The sequence below is a fragment of the Mesocricetus auratus genome, unplaced genomic scaffold, assembly GCF_017639785.1.
Source record: "Mesocricetus auratus isolate SY011 unplaced genomic scaffold, BCM_Maur_2.0 Super-Scaffold_100004, whole genome shotgun sequence".
Lineage (NCBI taxonomy): Eukaryota > Metazoa > Chordata > Mammalia > Rodentia > Cricetidae > Mesocricetus > Mesocricetus auratus.
The window spans coordinates 100,036,385-100,056,904 of record NW_024429189.1 but is presented as its reverse complement, the minus strand read 5'-3'; the positions used below and the strand labels follow the sequence as shown (position 1 = coordinate 100,056,904).

Here is a 20,520-nt window from a genome sequence, read left to right as displayed (position 1 = left end):
TAGGAGCCAGTGGAAAAAGTATCTGTCCAGAGGCAAATAAATATAACTCTTGTAAGATTATGATGTGGGCACTTTAAGAGAGCAAATGTTGCTGAAGGACTAATGGGAAGTATTCTTTCTTCTGTAATGTGGATTCAATAAGTTCATAGTAAAGACAGGATTGTGCTCTGAGTGTGATATGTCCCCTGGACCCAGCCTTGAGCACTTGGTCCCCATCTGGTGGCGCTATTCCAGAAGGTTTTATTATAGAAACAGAAGAGGTGGAGCCTTGCTGGAGCAAGTAGGTGACTGGGCCAGTGGGCTTTATGTCCGAGCTCTTATATACAGATGTCTGTGCTCCCTGACCTGCTGAGATGTGTTCCCACCTCTGGTAGTCCTCCACCAGCTTGCCTTCTCCACTGAGATGGGTTGTTTGCCTTCTATTTGGATAGCCAGAACAGACCCTTAAGTTGATTCTTGTCACAACAGTAAGAAAAGTAACCAGTAGCAGCAGCATTTCAGAGGGATTGTCAGGTAAATACAACAGCTGGAGGAGGGCTCAGTAGGTGAATTCATAAACAACACCAGTTTTGGAAATTTCATAGGAACTATTAGTTGCTAAGTCCTTCCTTCCTTCCTCCTTCCCTTCTTCCCTCCCTCCCTTCCTCATTCCTTCCCTCCCTTCTTTTATTCTTTTCTTTCTGTTTTCTAGACAGTGTCTCTCTGTGTAGTTCTGACCATCCTGAAACTCACTCTGTAGACCAGACTGGCCTTGAACTCATAGAGATGTGCCTGACTCTGCCTCCTGAGTGCTGGGATTAAAGGTGTGTACCACCACTGCTGTCTAATTTCTAAATTTTAGATACTGACTAATTGCCATGTGTTATTTAACTTTTACAAAAACCATTTCTTGGTGGGTGTTATTAACACTATTTTATAGACAGGGAAGCTGCATAGAGAGTTGAACTCTCTTCCCCAAGATCTCGAATCTAGCAAGCAGCCAAATCCCAAGTTTTTGTAATTACACTAATGGTCTCTCAATTTTATCCAATGGTAGCAACCTGGAGTCAAAACATCAGGTGAGTGAACACGGAATGATGTACAAAGAGGCAGTCTGGTTTGGAAGTGTGTTGGAATAGGAATAAGTCAATACTAGAGAGTAGATCTGTCCTCAGGAAAAACACTGGTGGCTCATTCTAGAGGGGAAGTTGGAGCCAGCTTAACAATGGGTTATTGCATACAGTTCTGAGCAGAGTGAAGGGAAATAGTACATGACAGTGAAGTCCCTTGGCTCTGCTGGAACCCTGGAGGGGCAATTACAGCTGAAGGACAGTCTTTGGCAGAAGGGGAGTGCTGTAGGCAGAATAAAGGCTTCAATCTATCTTCCTTTCTCTCCTCAGCATGGGTGACTATCTTCTATTGATCTAATTTAACCACAAGGACAAAGTATATTAGGTATCTACTGCTGTGTAACAAAAGATCACAATCTTACTGGCTTAATGCCCATTTATTTTTTCACAGTTTCTGTAGGTCAGGCATCCAGGCACAGGTTAATTGGTTCTCTCAGGATCTCACAAGGCTGCAATCACTGTTGCCCAGGGCTGCAGTGTCATTTGACACCCTAGATCCTGTTCCAAGTACATGTGGTTGTTGGCAGGATTCACTTTCTTGCAGCTATAGAGCTCATCTTTGATCACTTCATTCAACAAAGCCAGCAGGAGACCCTCTTTTAAAAAAATATTTGACTCACCTTTGGAAGACACGCCTGATGATCGTAGGCCTGTCCAAGATAATCTACATTTTGACTAACACATTCAGCTGACTACACCTGTGGAAATGCCCTTATTATGTCCATGTAACACAACCCCCAAGGAGGGCAAGTGCTGTGCTATATTCACAGACACAGCTTACACTCACAGGTAGGGGATTATGCAAAATCTGTATACCAGACTTCAGAATCTCAGTTCAAACCTATAGAACGAAATGGTTCAGGTAAAGAACAAAGCTGGATCTAGGGATATAACAGATATAACAAGAGACTGTCAGACATAATGTAAGTGAGGCAACTTTAGGACCTTGCAACTCTTGGCTGCTAGTCTGAGGCGTATGAGTCAAAAATAATTATTTGACCAGAGAAATACCAGGGTCAGAGATGCCTACTAGGAAGGTAAATCTAATGTTTGATAGTAGTTGGAAGAAGTAGAGAAACTGCAAGTAAAGGATCAATCAGGTGCTTTGGAAATTATGTGCACTTGTGTTGTTGTGTGTGGGGGATGGGGAAGGCCACATGAATGCCATCATGTAGGTTACAGGGCAGGATACGGCAAGCAGATGTGTGGTAAAGCTTTGTGAAACAGTGGAATCAGCAATACTGTCCAGGTTTGTACTTGGAATAGCAAAAAAACCCTTAAATATTAAAAAAAAATGGTGCACAGAGGAATGCAATAAAAAACTCAGAGATTCTGGTCTAAATAGTCTCACAAAGATCTATAACAAGCCATTAGATCCTAGCCTAAAGCTCTGGTTAATGATCAGGCAATGGAACAGTAGATTCCTTGGATGAAATGTACCTGTCTGGAGGGGAAATGATTGTTGAAAAGAGACAAAGATGTTCCTAAAAATGCACTTAGACAAAGACAGTGACAGTGGTGCTCTATCTTAGAATGCGAAAGATTTGAGTCTTTAGAAGGGCTGACCTACTGTAGTCTCAAATGATGGTAGGAACAGATGACCAGAACCAACAGATGACCAGTGACCAACTCTTTAGTGATGTTTCTAGATCATAGATTCAGAAGGAAGTAGGAGATCACAAAAAGTGAGGTAAGAAGTGGAGCTAAGGAAACTGAACAGAACTAAAGTTGACAATGGGGAGTTTGAAGGGGTTGGGAGTTGGAAGGGGTTGGGAGTGAGGTAACTTGAAAAACTTGGATGGGAATTACCTGATAATTAGAAAAATGTAGGACTTTAAACATTCTACCTTTGAATTAAACTATAGATTCGATCAAATCTTTCTTTATATGATCCTGTGAATAGCTCTGACTAATGTCTTCACCCCATTTCTTCAATTTTACAGAGACAAATCTTTACTTTCAATGGCTTCTTTAAAATCAGTCCCTGTAGTAGAAATCAATTATTGGCAATATATTTGCTCAAATGCAGAAACTAATGATATTTTTCTCCTTAACAATTGAAGTTTAAAATAGCTTTTTTCCTGGCCTATCATATCAGCTTCCAGCCTTTCTATTCCTTGGTGGACAGAGTTATACAGACATGTGACTCTTCACAAATGAGAAAGAGAGTTGCTAGTGATTTGCTCCTTCATTGCACCTTGATAGTGGTTCTGAGAAAGCCTGTCACTTCCAACACAGACGTCAGAGTCCCCAGAAAGGTCATTCTTACATAAGATTAGAGTAGTGCCCTAGTTCCTATGAAGACAAAGAGTTTCTATGGGGACATCATATATTTGGAAAACTTCTGTGTCTGAGCCACATTAAGTATTGTATGTGTTTAGGGCTTATAGTTGAGAGCTAATAGAAAATAAGTCAAATGAGCAAAAGCATTTGTTTTAGACAATAAAATTTTGTTTCAGTCGGAGATGGTCTTAAGAGACTCCCCCGTGTAGTCCCTATACAAAAGACTTCACCTTAGCTGACTTCCCAGGGGGAGAACTTCAGAGATGATAAAAGTTAGCTCATTTTACTCTTGTACCTTCCTCTTTATTACCTTATTCTTATCAACCGGGCATCAGTTCTACTTTCATCTGCTGATTTAACTCTTCTAGATGGTCAGTGAGCTCTCAGGATCTGTCTGTCTTTGCCGCCCCCATGCTGGGATTGAAACTTGGATTCTTCTGTTTGTAGTAAGAACTTACCATTTAGGCTATTTCCTTAACCCCAACAATCAGTTTACAAATAAAACAATGGTTATAAATGAGTGCTTTTTCCCTTGTATACCTATTCCTAATAAGTTAACTGAATTTGAGACTGGGAGAGGTAAGAGAAGCCAAGAAATAAAGTAAGACTGAGTCAGCAGTAGGGAATGAATCTCCAAATAGTAACATCTACTGTGTCTACGACTCATCACACATGAGCTGGTGTCTTTCAAATGATTTAAAAATTGGGGGAAAGAAGTTTTTCTAGAATGGGGAGATCTTTAGCTATCAACCACAGGTCCACATATTAGCTGTGTTGAAGAATTTCTATATGAGTATTTGTTCTTTACAAAAATCGATCTCATGGGAAAAGAGCACAGTTGTAAGCTCTGACAGCTAGGGGATTGTATCACTTAAAACAATTTGAATGTTTGTGCAATTTCAACCTGCTGAACCCCAGAAAGTCTCCTATGTCTGGCAAGTTTCCTCTCACTTGCTGGTTATTTGCTTCTGTCCATAGGACCATCATGGCCTGACAGACTAAGAATTCTACTCATCTTGGCTACTCATTAATTCAGTGAGAGAATTTTACAAAGCAAACAAGAGATTAAGAGTAGAAGCTTTAAAATCCAATTTAAAAAAATCACTCAGGGTCTGAAGAGATGGCTCATCAGTTAAGAGCACTGGCTGTTTTTTCCAGAGGACCTGAGTTCAATTCCCAGCACCCACATGACAACTCACAACTTTCTGTAACACCAGTCCCAAGGAATCTGATACCTTTATACCAATGTACATAAAATAAAGTTAAATAAATTATTTTTTAAAGAATCACTTGGGTTGAACAGTAGCAACCTAAGGGAATTACTCTGATTACTAAATTCTGGTGGAAATACTCCTTGGTGATTAAAATCTTTTGTTAAAAAGAGACATAAACAGTCTTCTTCGACATTTTTCCCCCGGAGAAAACAGTGTGGTGGCCCATATGACCAAAGAGATTTTGAGATGTATCTTTGTTTTGAAGAGGAGAGTTCTGTCTTGCTGTGTAGCCCAGGTTGGCTCTGGGTGCTAGCATTTCAGACCTTTGTCACCAGATCTAGTGAGAAATCCCCAATTTCATCTTGTGGTATTTACTCTGCAGTTATGCAGGAAGCCAAATGTAGCAGATGTGTCCCCCCCACCACCACCACCCTGGCCTTGCTGGTGCTTGCTTGCCTGCTGAAATTTTCCCATTTGGTACAATTTGTTCTTCTCATGTATGCTGCTGGCCAAGCCCTCACCCAATGACCAGTGAGCATTAAAGTAGCAATTCCACAGAAGCTGACCCCCAAAGCTCTCCCTGGCTTAAGAAGACATTTGCATCCTTTGCAATCCATTATCCCTCCCCTACTTTCTTTCTCCTTTCTTTGTATCTCTATCCATAATTTACTTACACTCAAATTCTTGCCACCGAGGCAGAAACACTGGCTCTTCATCTGACTCGAGAGAGTGTTTGTCAAATTGCTTTGAACTTAAGGTTGAATTGCACTTTGACAAAAATGAAATAAAACTGTGGGCTTCAAATGTTGCTTTCTCTGTATTGAGTCACGCATTCATTCACAGACTTTCACTTTTCCAGGCACTGCTAAGTTTCTGGAGTGACAAAATCGAACACGTCAACTTAACAAATCAACCAAATAGAAGTTTACACATGGCCCAGAAACTGAGCCAGGAATAGAGTTACCACCTTCACCTGAAGGTCAGAGAAGCCTTCCTGGGAGGACGCAACACTTGCATTGGATCATGAAAATTGAGCAGGTGTTAGGCAGATACACAGGCTTGGGGGAGGGAATTCCAGGCAGGAAGAACAGCAGGGGTAAAGGCAGAAAGGCATGAAACATCAAGATGCATTAAAGAAATGATCTGCAATTAAGTGTGACTGGACGGAAGAGAGGAGAGAGGTGCCAGCATTTTGCTGGGCAAAGGAATTTGCTCTTTTCCCCCATAGGATCTACTTTGCTCATGGGAAAAATATCATTGGTAGAAGAGGGCATGATGGCTTGGAGTAGAGCCAGATTACAAGCAAAGACAAATTAAAAGGTTGTAATTACCTAAGCACGAGATAGGGAGTCTACACTCAGCAGCTGTATCGTGTGAAGGGGAAGGCTAGAAGAAATTGAAAAGATAAAACTTGATGGAACTTAATGGAGCCCAGGGATGGAAAGAGAGTTGGAATGACATGGTGCAGAAAATGCACGAGCATGCCCTGCTAAAAAAAAAAAAAAAAAAAACCTAACAGGGAAAATTCTTAAGGAAACCTCATCAAGTTCCCAAATCCAAACCATCAATTTCCACAAGGGTCAATGATGAAGTTCTCATGGTTGTTCCTTCAAAGCCACTCACACTAGTAAATGCATATTCAAAGGTAAGCCAAGCTTTCACCAGGCAGGTTCCACCTTAGGGAGCCATTTGTGCTTTAACAACTCATTAACAAAAGACCCATTTGCATGTATAAAATGCTAACGGATGGAAAAATATTTGATCTTCCCTGGAATGAAAGCAGTTATAAGACCAATAAGGAAGACAGAAATGATTTCATTAGATGCCTTGAAAATTAATCTTAGCAATAGATCTGCTTCCCAACAATTGAGGTTTTGCTGATATGGCATTGACTTAGCAAATGGCCCTTTCCACTTTTTTTTTTAAACAAACAACTACTAGATTCTCAGGAAAAGGCGTCTCCTCAGCTTTGGTTAATTTGGTATACTGATGAGTAAGTGATGATAGGATAGGTAATAATTGAAAGGTGAAAATAGAAATAATTTTGCAGTTGTGCTATGTATAGACTACACACAATTATATAAAAAATAGTCAGTGAGTAGGATTTAATTTATTTTGCCAAATTTAGGTATGCTGAGGTTCCTATACTGAAAGTGTGGGCCCTTGAGTCAGCTGTTCATCTGAAAAACCACAGAAGTTCTCTATTTGTCCTGACCACTTGAAACCTACAGAGGAAAGCAAAGAAGGGAGGGGGAAGGGATGGGGAAGGGACTAGGTTTCACGGTTTGCTTGTCACAAAAGGTTCAAATGGTCTACTCTGATATCATAGTGACTTTGAGTTTTCTGACTTTACACACCCAACCATACCCAAAGTGGCAGATAGACTTAGACAGAATCAAAACTCTGTGGTTAGCTTCACTATGATTTTCGTTACTTGTGTAGGTATCACCTCAGAGGTAACAGAGAAATCCCAGCTTCCTTCCCTCCAGCCTCCTGCATTTTCAGCAATAAATACATGGGACACTTTTAGACAGGAATTAGCTTTCAGATGAGTTGTCTCCTGCTTTGTCCTTATCAAAAATTAAAGACTCAAATAGCAATTCCAACATTCTGTTGATCTCATGTTCACCTTGAATTAAGCCACAAAAGGAATTGAGTGAGAACAGCTTCTCCATGGTCATCTTTCTGCCTCTTTATTTGATGGTTATGTTTACTGCTATATAGTACTCCAAAGCACAAGTATGTCTGAGTTTATTCAATTATTGTCTGGTTTTCTTTTTAAATAGCTGGAGTGAGGCAGATTAGCTGAGAATTATGTGAGTAATTTAATGAACACTTTCAGGATTAATTCTAAATTACTTCTCTGGTGATTCAAACTGTGTGTGAATACGATGGTCTCACCTCCAACTTTACTTGTAAAAAGCCCTCAATGCATATCTGGTTACTTTACATATTTATATTAAAACAATGTAGTTGGCAAGTAAAGACTGAATCTATTCAAGTATATATAATTTCATATGCATATGTGTTGTGTAAATTAATTTACAACTTCACAACCACTCAGGCTATAAATTAACTTCATGGATCTTGTCAATGCTGTAATAGACACTTTGTATACTGCCCTTGGCCTAACATCTCCCTACCGCCCACCATTATTCTCCAAGTAAACAGCATTCTCTCTGCTTCTGTAAGGATTTGTCTTTCTGTGTCTGCTTTATTTCCTCTAGCACAATGTCTTACTTCATCCATGTTTTTGCAAGTTTCCTTCCTTTTTTTTTTTTTTTTGGTTTTTGTCCAGCCCAGCCTCCTCAACTCACAGAGATCCGCCTGCCTCTGCCTCCAGAGTGCTGGGATATAAGGCGTGTGCCACCACCGCCCAGCTAGCAAGTTTCCTTCTTTTAAAACTAGCTTGTATGCATTACAAATTCTTCCTGATTGTGTTTGCTGGCTATAAGCATTAGTATATGTATGAGTATTTTTCTGTGTGTGCATGTGGAAGCCAGAGGATAATAACTGTTGACCCTGTACTGTTGACCTTGATTTTTGAGACAGAACCCTTGGTTGTACCTGATGCTCACCAATTCAGCGAGGTGGCCCACCAGTAAAACCCAGGGATCTTCATGTCTCTCCACCCCTAGCACTGGGATTTCAAGCAAACACCAGCTTGCCTAGCCCTCTGTATGAGTGCTGGGGTTCAAACTCAGGCCCACCTGCTATGTGGCTAGCTCTTTCTCAACACAGCTGTTTTACCAACCTCGACAAATTCTGATCTATTAACTTTCAAAAGATACTGAAGTTACTGCTGTACCTTGGTTACTGTGAATTGAACAAACTTGAGGATGTGAAAGATGTGAAGACTGAAATTGCTTAACAGTGATAGAAACTGAGGAATGTTTGAACAAACGGAAGATGCCCGGGCATACAGCCTGAAAGAATCATTACTATGGAAAAGTCCACTCTAACCAAGTAACCACAGATTCAAAACAATCCCAACCAAAATCCCAATTCTGTTTATTCCAGAACATGGAAAGAATATCTTAAAATTCTGTGTAACTATAGGAGACCCCAAATAATCAAAGATATTTTAAACAAAATCAAACAGCCAGAGACATCATGCTGATTTAAAACTATATTACAAAGCTAGAGAAGCCTAAGGAATATGGAACTTGCGTTAAAAAAAAACCATTGTAGCATACAGCTGAGAAGCCCCCATACATTATGTTAACTAAAATTTTACCATGTCACCAAAAGTACACCAAGCCTGCTTGTTCTGAGGCTGTAACAGAATATTCAATGCTTTATGAAGAGTAGATACGTAGGGGTGGGGAGTGCTAAACGGTAGCAGGACATGCCTACTATGTGAAAGGTCTTAGGATTTCACCTCAGTCTGACATACAAACAGAACGAATACCACAGATTTATGGAAGTCACAGTTCTAGGGGCTGAAGTTCATGTCAGGAGGTTGTATCTCTTGAGAGCCTGATACTCCATCATTACAGAGCAGAGCAGCTGAAGAATGAGAAACCATGGGAAGAGCTGTCAGGACAGAAGGGGTGGTCTTCATTTATAGCCATTTGCTCCTGTAGTAATAAACCTAGGCCCATGAGAACAATATGCAATCTATTCATGAGGGCGGTGTCCCATGACCTAAGATGTTACCACGTTTCAATATTGTAACATTAGAGTCTAATTTCTACACCCAAATCCTTTGGGACATACAGAAATGTGGAAGGGAGAACTTTACTAGATGATGTTGGGGAAATGCCATTCACATGCAAAAAAATGAACTTTGACCCTGTCTCACATCATAAAATAATTTAGGCATATGTTAAAGACTTAGATATAAGATTTAATGCCATAAAAGAAAACTTAAAGGGATAGTTCCTAGACATTGGCCCTGACAATGTTTTTTTTTGTGTGTGTGTGTTTATTTTTGTTTGTGATATCAAAAGTAAGCAAAAAAAGTAAAACAAGCAAGCAGAAATATATCAGGTTAAGTGTTCCTGTGCAGCAAAGGGAAAAACTCAAGGAAAGGCGACCTATGGATTGGGAGATGCAAGCTTGACGGTCACCCTTTTAGAAGCAGCAGGCTCAGAGCCTGGGAAGAAGAGCAGGAGAAGCAGACCACAGTCTTCCCTGTGGATCAGACATCTGTTAGGGCAAAAGGAACTTGTGCCTGAAGTCTGTTCCCACAATGAATAGGAAATACTAGCATTTCCCTTAAAACACCTCAGGCACAGAAAACCGAGTCACTACCAGGACTTCACAAACTCTCAGAGCAAAGTTCATAAACAATGAAAACTTGCATAATCATACACTTTTCTTACCACCAATATTTTAAGCATTTTATTAGAGAAAAGTAAAAAGATAATAATGGTTATCCAGGATTCTCCGACTGGATAGCCTAAAAGTAATAATAGATTCATATGCTAGAACATTTAAGCAACATCAAAATATATAACATGAAAATAACGATCTTTGCTTTCTTGAATGACTTTCTCCAAAGGTTACCAGATTAACAGGCACACAGATAAACTTACTAAAATCAGAACATGATATGTTTGCATGTGTGGATATTTGTATTATATCATATTCTCATAGAGGTCTGGCATCACAAACAATAAACTACATCTTACTGTTTTTGCTCTTTAGATTACTATTTTACTGTTATTTTTTTTAATGTGTGTCAAGATGCTTTGCCAGCGTGGATGTCTGTGTACCATGTGTGTGACTGGTGCCCACGGAGGCCAGAAGAGGGCATCAGATCCTCTGGAACTAGAGTTGTAGATGGCTATAAGCTGCCACATGGGTGCTGAGAATTGAACCCAGGTCCTCTGAAAAACCAGCCAGTGCTTTTAACCGCTGAGCCATCTCTCTAGCCCCCTTCTCCATTTTTTAGAAAGCAAATGTATCTTAGAGATCTTCCTATACACATCTGTTTCACTGTTTTCAATGGAAGCATTGTTTGAGATTGTTGCCTTATAGTATTTCATTTCCCCTTTCCATGGAATTTAAATATTTCCTTTTCTCCTTTTGATTGTAAAAATACTTAGTAAGCTTAACTACAATGACACCAGTATTCCATAGTGTGTATTTGAGGCAGATTTTCTAAGTGTGTGTGTATACTTTTTTTTTCAAGACAGGGTTTCTCTGTATTGTTTTGGAGCCTGTCCTGGAACTCGCTCGGTAGACCAGGTTGGTCTCACAGAGATCTGTCTGCCTCTGCCTCCTGAGTGCTGGGATTAAAGGTGTGCGCCACCAACACCCAGCTGTGTGTATACTTCTTAAAGCTATTTTAAAAGACAGTACTAAAGTGCACTCCAGAAAAGCATGTGTGGATTCACTCTGGAACCAATAGAATCCTCAGCATGTTTGTACTCTGACGCATGCTGGTAAACAATGATCCTTTTAGGGTTTTCGGATTGCTTATCTCTCCCTCATTTTGACACACACACACAATGTGGTATCATTATCATGCTTGCTTCCTTCTTTGCAATTTCTACAGGTTATTGCACATTAAGGAAATATGTGTATATATATATAATTTAAATACGTAATTGAGTATATTGATCTTTAGTTTTATGTGATTTCTGTGCTTTCTTTCTGTGTGTATGACTGTGCATGTTCATGTGTGCTTATGTAGGACTTGTATGTCATGGCCCATATATGAAGTCAGAGGACAATCTTAGACAACCGTCCTTGCTTTCCATTTTGTTGGAGACATGCTTTTTGCTCACTGCTGGGTGTCCCAGGTTAGCTGGATGAAGAGCTTCTGAGGAATGCCCTGTTTCTGCCTCCCATTTTACCACCAGAGCATAGGAATTATGAATTCCAGATACTGCATCCATCTTGAACTCAGGGGATTTGAACTCAGGGCCTCATCTTGGTAAGTACTGAGCCATATACCTGGCTTCCAAAGACCTTTTTCCTACTGTTCATAAATTCACCAGTGTCTTTTCATAATATTTTAATGAATTCGTCATTTATCTTTAAATCTTGACTCATCTGAAATTTATTTTGTTTTGCCAGTTTCCCATCACATTTATTTAGTTATCTGTCTGTTACTGGTTTGAAATACCTTTAGAGTATAATTTCCATTTCTATTTTCACTGACCAATTTCTTTCTTATCTAATTGCATTTGCTGGTCTCTTCTCACTAGACTATAATGAATCTAATGTGGAAGGGAGCAAGACTGCATGCTTTGCTTACAGTTCCGTGTATACCACTTAAAATAGTAACTGGTATAGATGAGCCACTCAGATGCTATGTGGATATGAAATCGTAGATTTACTTTAACTATAATTTATCTAGTCTCCATACAAAAATGTAGAAAAGAACGCATCTCCCCGACTTTGCCCCCACTCTCTCAATGTCTTGTTGGTCTCTTAGCTTTACATTTTAAAGGCTGAGATAATGAAATTGGACATGGTGATCTCTTCCTTTAACCCCACTACTAAAGAAGGCAGAGGTAGGAGCTTCAGAAGCTCAAGGTCATCCTCAGCTAGCTAGTGAATTCAAGGCCAATGTGGGATACTAGAGACATCTCCCCCACAAAAAGGAATGAAAAAACTAACCTCTTGCCATTGTATTCCACATCACATTAATTTTAGTTCTCTGTGTGTCAGTCTAGTACACACACCTCAGCCTTCTGTGTGTGAGCCCAGTCCACACACCTCAGCCTTCTGTGTGTGAACCCAGTCCACACACCTCAGCCTTCTGTGTGAGCTCAGCCACTCAGTCTTCTTGACTTCTCATGCTGTAGATTTCATTGAGAACCATGCAAATGCTTCATGAATTTTATATAATAAATTAACTAACATTTACATAACACATTTAATATGCCATACAGTGCCATCAGCTCTTTAGTATAAGTATGAAGTAATTTAATCATAACCACTTACAGCTTTGAACTTTTTGTAGCTGGTTTGGCTGACATTCAATGTGCATGTCTCTTGGCTTTACAACCGATCCCCTTTATCTACGTACCACCATTCTCCTTAACGTGAAGCTATTCTTCTACCTTTCAGCAATAGATACGGCTGAAAAGAAGTCTATGTCAATTTATGCTTTGGACCTGCATTCCCCAAAACATCATTGTGATCTTCAAAGCTATAATTTCAGGGACATATTTGTGTTTCTTATCACTAATTTACTTTCTTTATACATAGCATAATAGAATAGAATACATAATGAAATACTGAATAGATTAGTTAGATCAAACCTTTTTCATGAAGATAATACTTTCTTGTAGCATATACACCAAACCTCTGCTCTTTCCTTCTGTCAGGAGATTTCCTCCCATTTTACTGCCCTGTCCTCACACCTTCTGATATAGCCTTTCCTCTGGTAGAGGCACAACAGAAATGAGGGCCTCCGGAAGATGGCGAATGGACACCAGTGTCTGTAGCTTCCCTCCACCTGGCTGTATTCCCTTGAGACGTGTGTGTGCCTTGCCTTTTCTGCTCTCTCGTGGTATGTTCATGCTTATCCTTCTTATTTCCTTTTAGATTCTAAAATGGTGGAGTGAATTTTATTTCAGTGAACATTTTTCTTCAAAATACACGTGCCTATTTATTTATCTGCCAAGCAGTATTTCAAGACCTTGATTAAAGCCATCCCTCCTGTAAGGATGTCTATGTTATCTGACAATGCCCATTGACAAGCGGGTTCTTCAAGGTCACTAGACTGCTGTGTTGGTGGCAGGACCTATTTTACTTTCTGCAGGGATGGTGCCAAGGCAATTTATATTAAAGAAATATAGAATCACAGCAACCTACTGTAGAATAAGTGGTATCATATTTACTGAGCATGTAGGTTATGCCAGTTACTTTGAACATAAATTGAGTGACTGGATCCTTTCAACGATGTTGGAGAATGAGCATTTATAGAGGGTAAATAGAAGGTCCACAGTGTTTAAGCAGCATCTCAAACCTTCAGGTCCAAGTCATACAAATGGGAGTCAAAACCCACTGTTCCCATCTTGTTCTGCTTTCTAACACAGAACCGAAACCACATCAGGCTCTCTGTAAATTGCATGTGCATGATGAAGAGAAGGGAGAGACAGCTTTCTGTTGAGGTCAATGTGGTCAGCTCTGTCCAGACTTCCCATTCACAGCCAGCCCAATGTACATTCTAAACTGATCTGACCCATCCTTAGGTAATAAATATAGACTGCTTTAATAGTTGTCTGCACTCAGAAGAGCAGCAACATGGCAGGAAAAGGTGAACTGTCACTTCACAGGGCTGTCATTTGCCTGAGTGTGTGACGGTGTGACAGGAAAGGGCAAGCCAGCCACATTAAGATTAACCCCCGCTGTGAAGGTGGAATGGATGAATCTCTAATCGCTCTGTATAGTGTGTGTGTGGAGTTTCTATCATAGACCCCAATACAGAAGGAGATGATTACCTTTTGAAGTTTTTCTTTATTATCAATCAAATTGTTACCTTAGGGTGTATGATAAAGAAATATCATTGGATTCTCTAATTGTGGCAGGTCACTAAAGATATTTTTTTAAAGTAACATTGGTCACAAACTCAGAAGCTAGTCAAAACCAGAATTCTGGTAAATGGAGTCGTTTTCCAACATTTTTCAGCTGAACTCTTTTGTCAGTCACCAGGATTATAAATTGAACCCATAGTAAAAACATTACAGTAAAATTAGTTCAGTGTTTTGCAGTGAAGTTCATACAGAGAGCCCACATTTCTCTCTGAAGACAATGCACGCACGCATGCGTGTATGCACACACACAAACACACACAGACCACACATCACACACACATACACACACACACACACACACACACACACACACACCAATACTATCACCTCACCTTAGCAAAGTACTTTGTAAATTCTATACTGAGTATTTCTCAAAAGTATCTGAAAGTTTAAGGTCTAAATTTGGCAACTGTACAGTGTTCACAAGGGAAAAAAATCCAGGGAATTAAAAAACAATTGGCTTAGCAATGTATTTTGAAAACAGGTAACAGAACATTTCTGTCTTGGTAAGAGTGCATCAGTAAGCTTGAGTAAGGGGAATACTTGTTAGATGTCATTTAGGAGACTGTGGGAGCTAAGGGAGATGCCAGAACACCAGTTGGAGCAGAACACTGCCTGAGAAAGACGATTTCTTGATATATGTAAATGAAGACCAAATACAGAAGGTCATAAAGTCATTGAGCAAGCAAAAACCAGCCCATCCTACTGCATATCATGTATTGAGGATACTGGAGCTAATATTTTGTTTACTGTGAGGGAATCAAAGCCTGGATACAAATGCCGTGACACTTAGCCACTCTTCCCACATGTAAGTAGGCTTGTCACTGCTGTGACTGAGAGATTAAAGCAGTAGTTACACTCAGTGACTTCTGAGGCCACATCATCAAAGGCCAGGCAGGTTCTGCCTTGTTTGCTGGAATGCTTGCTTGTGGAGTTCTGCATGGCACGCCATAGTGATCACTGCCTTTTGGCTGCTATACTGGAGAAACAGAACAGGGTACTATCCAAGAATGCGGGTGAGAGAGAACTAGACAGTCCACTGCTCCGTGGCACTACTTCAGGACTGTAGTTGAATCTCCATGCTCCTGTGTCCTCATCTGTTCAATTGAGAGAAGTGATACTTCCATGCCCATCAAATGATCCTCTCATTAGGTCCTTCACATGGCTGCGTAAAGAGTCAATATGATAGCCCCTCTTAAATACTTAGAATAATAAGGCATAAAGGGCCAGACTGTTAATCCAAAACCTGCAGGTGTGCCTCACAGGCTCAGAAGCAGATTCCACTGACACCGGTTCAGAAGAAAATCATTTCTCTTCTGGATTGCCAAGAACAGAGTCACCTAGGCACTCAGGGAAAGGTTGTTAACACGCTGATGACCTGGAGTGGTTCAGACCAAAGGGAATAGGAGGAAAGTTTCTAAAATACTTTTTTTGCTAATTTTTCCCTTCCTACATCCTTGATGTTTGCTGTGTTTACATCATAGAGCCAGGTATTGCTCTACTCGAGTCCTAACACTAACATATTTGAACTTATAAAATTTACAAGTCTAAAATAGTTACCAGCGTGTACTCTCCCACCCCCACCCCCGGCTTGCCTCACCCTCTGAGGGATTAGGTTATAAAAATGAATGAAGTCATCATTCCTGTTTACTCGATAATCCTACTGCTAAAATTCAGGAAAAGTAGATGCAAGAGGGGACAGAAGAGAACATTTGAGAAAAAAAAAAAAGAGAGACTGGTACAGAGACCAAACTAGCTATGTCATGAATTAGTGGCGAACACATGACAGCCTGGTTGGCTATAATTGTCTTTCAATCAGTTTTAAAAATAAAACTTGATTTTAAAATGATGTTAAGACTTCCTGCTCAAAACATCCACTCAAAAGCTAGCCAATGAGCTAATGTAAAACAGAAGCACTTAGTTTCTGAGATACTGAATATACCTCAACCCTCTGATCTAGAACCCGCTTACCTTGGCCTGACAGGCTTAGTCAGAGGGAGGTTCTGTGGGAACGTTGGAGGTGGGAGCTGGGAGAAGCTGTGTCACTCTCCTCAGCTCTGTTCTCCATGTCTCTGGCAATAGGGCCTCCTCTGTGATTCACTCTCTCCTTGGAATACCTCCTGATGGTGGCTCCTTCCAGTGTGAGCACCCAGATTCTGGCCCTGGTGACAGCATTGCCCATTCACCTTAGAGGCAGTAACTGATTCTTGCTATTTCTAATTTCTGGGTAGCCTCACTGTTCCCTCTTGTGGCTTCTTCCCTCCTGCACCAACTCGAGTCCCTTTCTTCAATGATTTCTGTTTGAATATTAGAATAAGTTTGTTTTACTGACTTCGCAGATAGCCACCATCAATTCTTTCTTATTTTGGACCCAAAATAGAAAAAAATGGCATTCTTCAATTATAAAGAAGATGTGTCATTTACCTCACATTTATACAGAAGATGTGTCATTTACCTACATTAGGGATGTTAGGATAGGTGCATCTGTTTTGATTTTTTCCACAAGACAACATGCTGTTGGTAAAGAAACAGTAGGTCCAGTCGCTCGTTCAAGTATTCTCATGAGAGAACTGATCAACTGTTCAGACAAAGCCATGCTCTCTTACATTTAGCTTTTCTAGAACTCTAAAACATACTGTTCTCTAATAATGTTGTAGCAACTGTGCAGCATGTTAGAAATACATAGAGCATGAGGTACGTAACTGCTGCTCAGTTAAAGAAGTGACTCTCCCACAGGGTTTAACAAAGAACTGGCCTTTACACTGAGGTTTCTTTTCCTTCAATAGACTTGTATTGGTTTTCAGGACCACCAAGCATCTCACAGCCACAAGCGCCTGTCACCCATTTTGTTTGCTTGCACAACATCACTTTGGGTGCTGGTCAGAGAATGCAGGTCTGTGAAGTCGCATCATTGCCCACAGTGACCTACTCCTCAGCAGAGAAGATGGGACCCAGCAGTCAGAGAAGACTTGTTTGTGCAGCAGCTTTATTGCAGCTGCAGACTTAGCACATATGAAAAGGGTTTCTGTACTCAGTTTCTGGATAAAGCACATTGCATCATCAGGAATTCCTGTCTTCTAACACATAGTGACCAACATGCCTTAATAAGCATTCGCCTTTTTATTTTCAGGTCAATAACGCAATGCTTTCTGTTTATTATAAAACCAGGGTTTTTATTTTCTTTTTTTTCAAGCATAAGGAAAGACATGAAATAATAATTCTAATCCTCTGACCCTGGTATATCTTTCACACATGTACCAAGTTAGCTGAGCTTAGTATGTCAGAGCAATGCTTGCCCTAACATAAGGCAGCCTTTCCCAGGCACCATGTCTGGCAATAGCACTTGTTGTCAAGGGAAGAAACTTGTGTATCTTTCCATGAGGTAGATGCTCTTGCTGAGGGCAGGAAATTGGCTCCAGGCAAAGTCAAGGACAGCATCCTCTTAGCAATGGTGGGGTCAAGAACCAAAAGTTCAAAGTTATCATTCTTTGGCTAAAAAACACTAACATCAGGAGCCAAAAGTCACAGATGGAGCAAACAGGATGAAACCCATCTCAGAAAGCCAAAGGTTCTGTGTTCAACCTGCAGAGCATGGCAGTACCATACAGCCCCCAGCAAACACTAGAGGCAAAGAGAGGAGAAGGAAAGAAAACTTTTGGCCATAAGCTACAGGTATACTGAACCAGATATCTAGTCCTAGGACTGCCTTGAAGTAGTTGCTCGCTAGTGTAAATTCTCCTAATCTCAGAGTTACTTTATTACTTTAAAGTGCTTAGATATCACAGGCCAAGAAGTCTTCTCCCAAAAAAGTAGCCCCAGAGGTTTGGGGAAATGCCACGAGGAAGAGTAGGATGAAGGAACCTTATAGCCTCACATTGACAAACAAAAGGTACAGATGGGTTTTCTCTGGGGAACAAGGAACTGCCCAATAGAAAACCTAAGGACTCGTGTGTGTGTGTGTGTGTATGTGTGTGTGTGTGTGTGTGTATGTATGTGTGTGTGTATGTGTGTGTGTGTAAGAGAGTGAAAGCAATAGATAGATAGATAGATAGACAGACAGACAGACAGAAAGATAGATAGATAGATGATAGATATTGATTTGGCAACACTTGATCATCATCAATGTTCTGTGTGTGTGTGTGTGTGTGTGTGTGTAAGAGAGTGAAAGCGATATATAGATAGATAGATAGATAGATAGATAGATAGATAGATAGATATTGATTTGGCAACACTTGATCGTCATCATTATGCTCTGTGTGTGTGTGTGTGTGTGTGTGTGTGTGTAAGAGAAAGAGAGTGATAGATGAGAGGAGGGAGGAGAGAGAGAGGGAGGGAGGAGAGAGAGATTGATTTGGCAACATTGGATCTTCATCAGTGTGCTACACCAAGGGAGTGGGGTGTTCCTCCTGGAAGAGATAACTGTTCCCCATTACCAAGTGCTCTTTGTTGCACTCCTGGCCTTGATTGTCTTTGCTAGCACACTTAAAACTCACTTTGTTAATAGACAAAATGATAAAATATGTAATTGTGACAACAGTGGTATTGAGTATAGGGAACAAATGAATATGTAACATCTACACATTCTAAAACTATGTTTTTAACATGTAAGTCATTCACCTAGAAATCACCTGCATGGCTATTATAAGCATTGCATTTGTGTCTGAGTTAAATATAATAGAAGGGTGTGAATGACAGAGTTTGACAGCGACAATCTACAATATAAACAAGGTCACTTTGGGAAGAATCGTTACATTCACCTTTATTCTGTAGACAGCCATGTGGATATGAACTTTAGAGACATAGCAATTAACTCAGCTCAAGAACCCCCTGCTCAAATCAAAGGGTTTATTTCACTGGTCTATTGCATTTTTGTAAGAAATGCTTTCTGCAAATAGCTTTCAAAGGCCAAGTGACACCATCCTGACTAACTTTGTGAATGATTGCAGAATTTTGTATGTGTGCTGAAGTTGGGGAAATGATCAATGATCTCAGAGAATCTGGCAGGCTTAGAAAGTGCTAATATAGAAAGTACATACTACTCAGCAGGTCAGACTCTGAACAAGCAAGTGTGGGCTGTCTCTATAGTAAGGATTTTTTTTCTCTACTTGGACCATAAACTCCCTAAACACACACACACACACACACACACACACACACACACACACACACACACAGTTTGAAATAATGCTCTAAGGAACCTGAAGACAATATCTCAGCTCCTCTTACAGAAAGTTTTTAAATAGACTACAGGTTCAAAAAGAGAACCACTGTTAGAGCTGACCAGTTTAAACAGAAGAAGCATACATTCTGGCATCAGTCACTGCAGCGAGTACAGTAGGTTAGACAGGTCCAAAGATAATATGGTTCCATCTGGTGAAAAGCACCTTTCTGGCAGGGTGTAGGGTCTTGAAAATTGAAATATGATGGGTGAGCTGCCAATCACATACTGGCTAAAGCACAGTTATCAAGAACTGAGTCCACTGCTTTACATGCAGCATTCCCCAACCTTGACAGTTCTATTTTCAATTTCTGAGTTTGGATCTTACTACAGGAAACGAAGTCCAGGCATGGATTCAGTGTATTAGATAGACTACAGCAGAGAAGAACAAATTGAGAGATGAGTGTGCAAGAAGAGAATCATTAGCCAGCATTTTATTTAATACACTAATCAAAGTACAGATGATAAAAAGCAACTCCTTACTTCTAAGTTGATGTGATAATCATATGAGAAAACAGATGCAAAGTATACTGTAGAGAATACTTAATTAACTTCAACTGTTTTTTTATCATCATGCCAGGAGCTAAGTATCCCAAACAAAGGCTTGGGCTACAGAGAGTTTAATGCTAAGACCATATGCTGCAGAGGGAAACAAGCTAGGCAGTTAGGAGAAGTGATGAAAAATAGTGAGACCCCCCACCCCAGGATCCACCAGCAGCAAGGAACCATGACCACGTCAAGGTATGGAGGCATAATGGAAGGAAATGGCAGTGATGAGTGATAACCCCCACAGCACACGGAGCATAGGCATAGAGCTCATGAGAAAAGGGGAAGGCTATAATGAAATCTTGATCTCTTTCCTCCTGGCCTCCAGCCTCCTGTTAGTAGACCCAGAAGCCAGAAGCCCCTAGTTCCATAACAGGATGACTCCACCCATAGACATCACCTCCTAGGATGCAACTCTCATTCCTATAGATCCATCACATTCATACCTAGGACAAGGAGCTTACGTGGGAACCATTTTGTAAACATATATACTTATCAAATTAACATCTAAATTTTCTATTTTATGGTTTGAATTGTAGTATTAAAATGTGTATAATACATTGAGCTGTATATATAACCTGGTTCCATTGCAATTGGCAGGAAATTAAAGCAAAGAGAAAAGGAAGTCTATAGACTCTTGACCAGGTCTA

General features: G+C 40.2%; 1 long non-coding RNA gene across 1 annotated transcript in view; it reads right to left on the bottom strand.

Moving 5' to 3' along the window:
* Positions 1-20,520, bottom strand: part of LOC121140250 — a 31,235-nt gene that overhangs the window by 496 nt on the left and 10,219 nt on the right. The gene's annotated exons all lie outside the window — the stretch shown is intronic.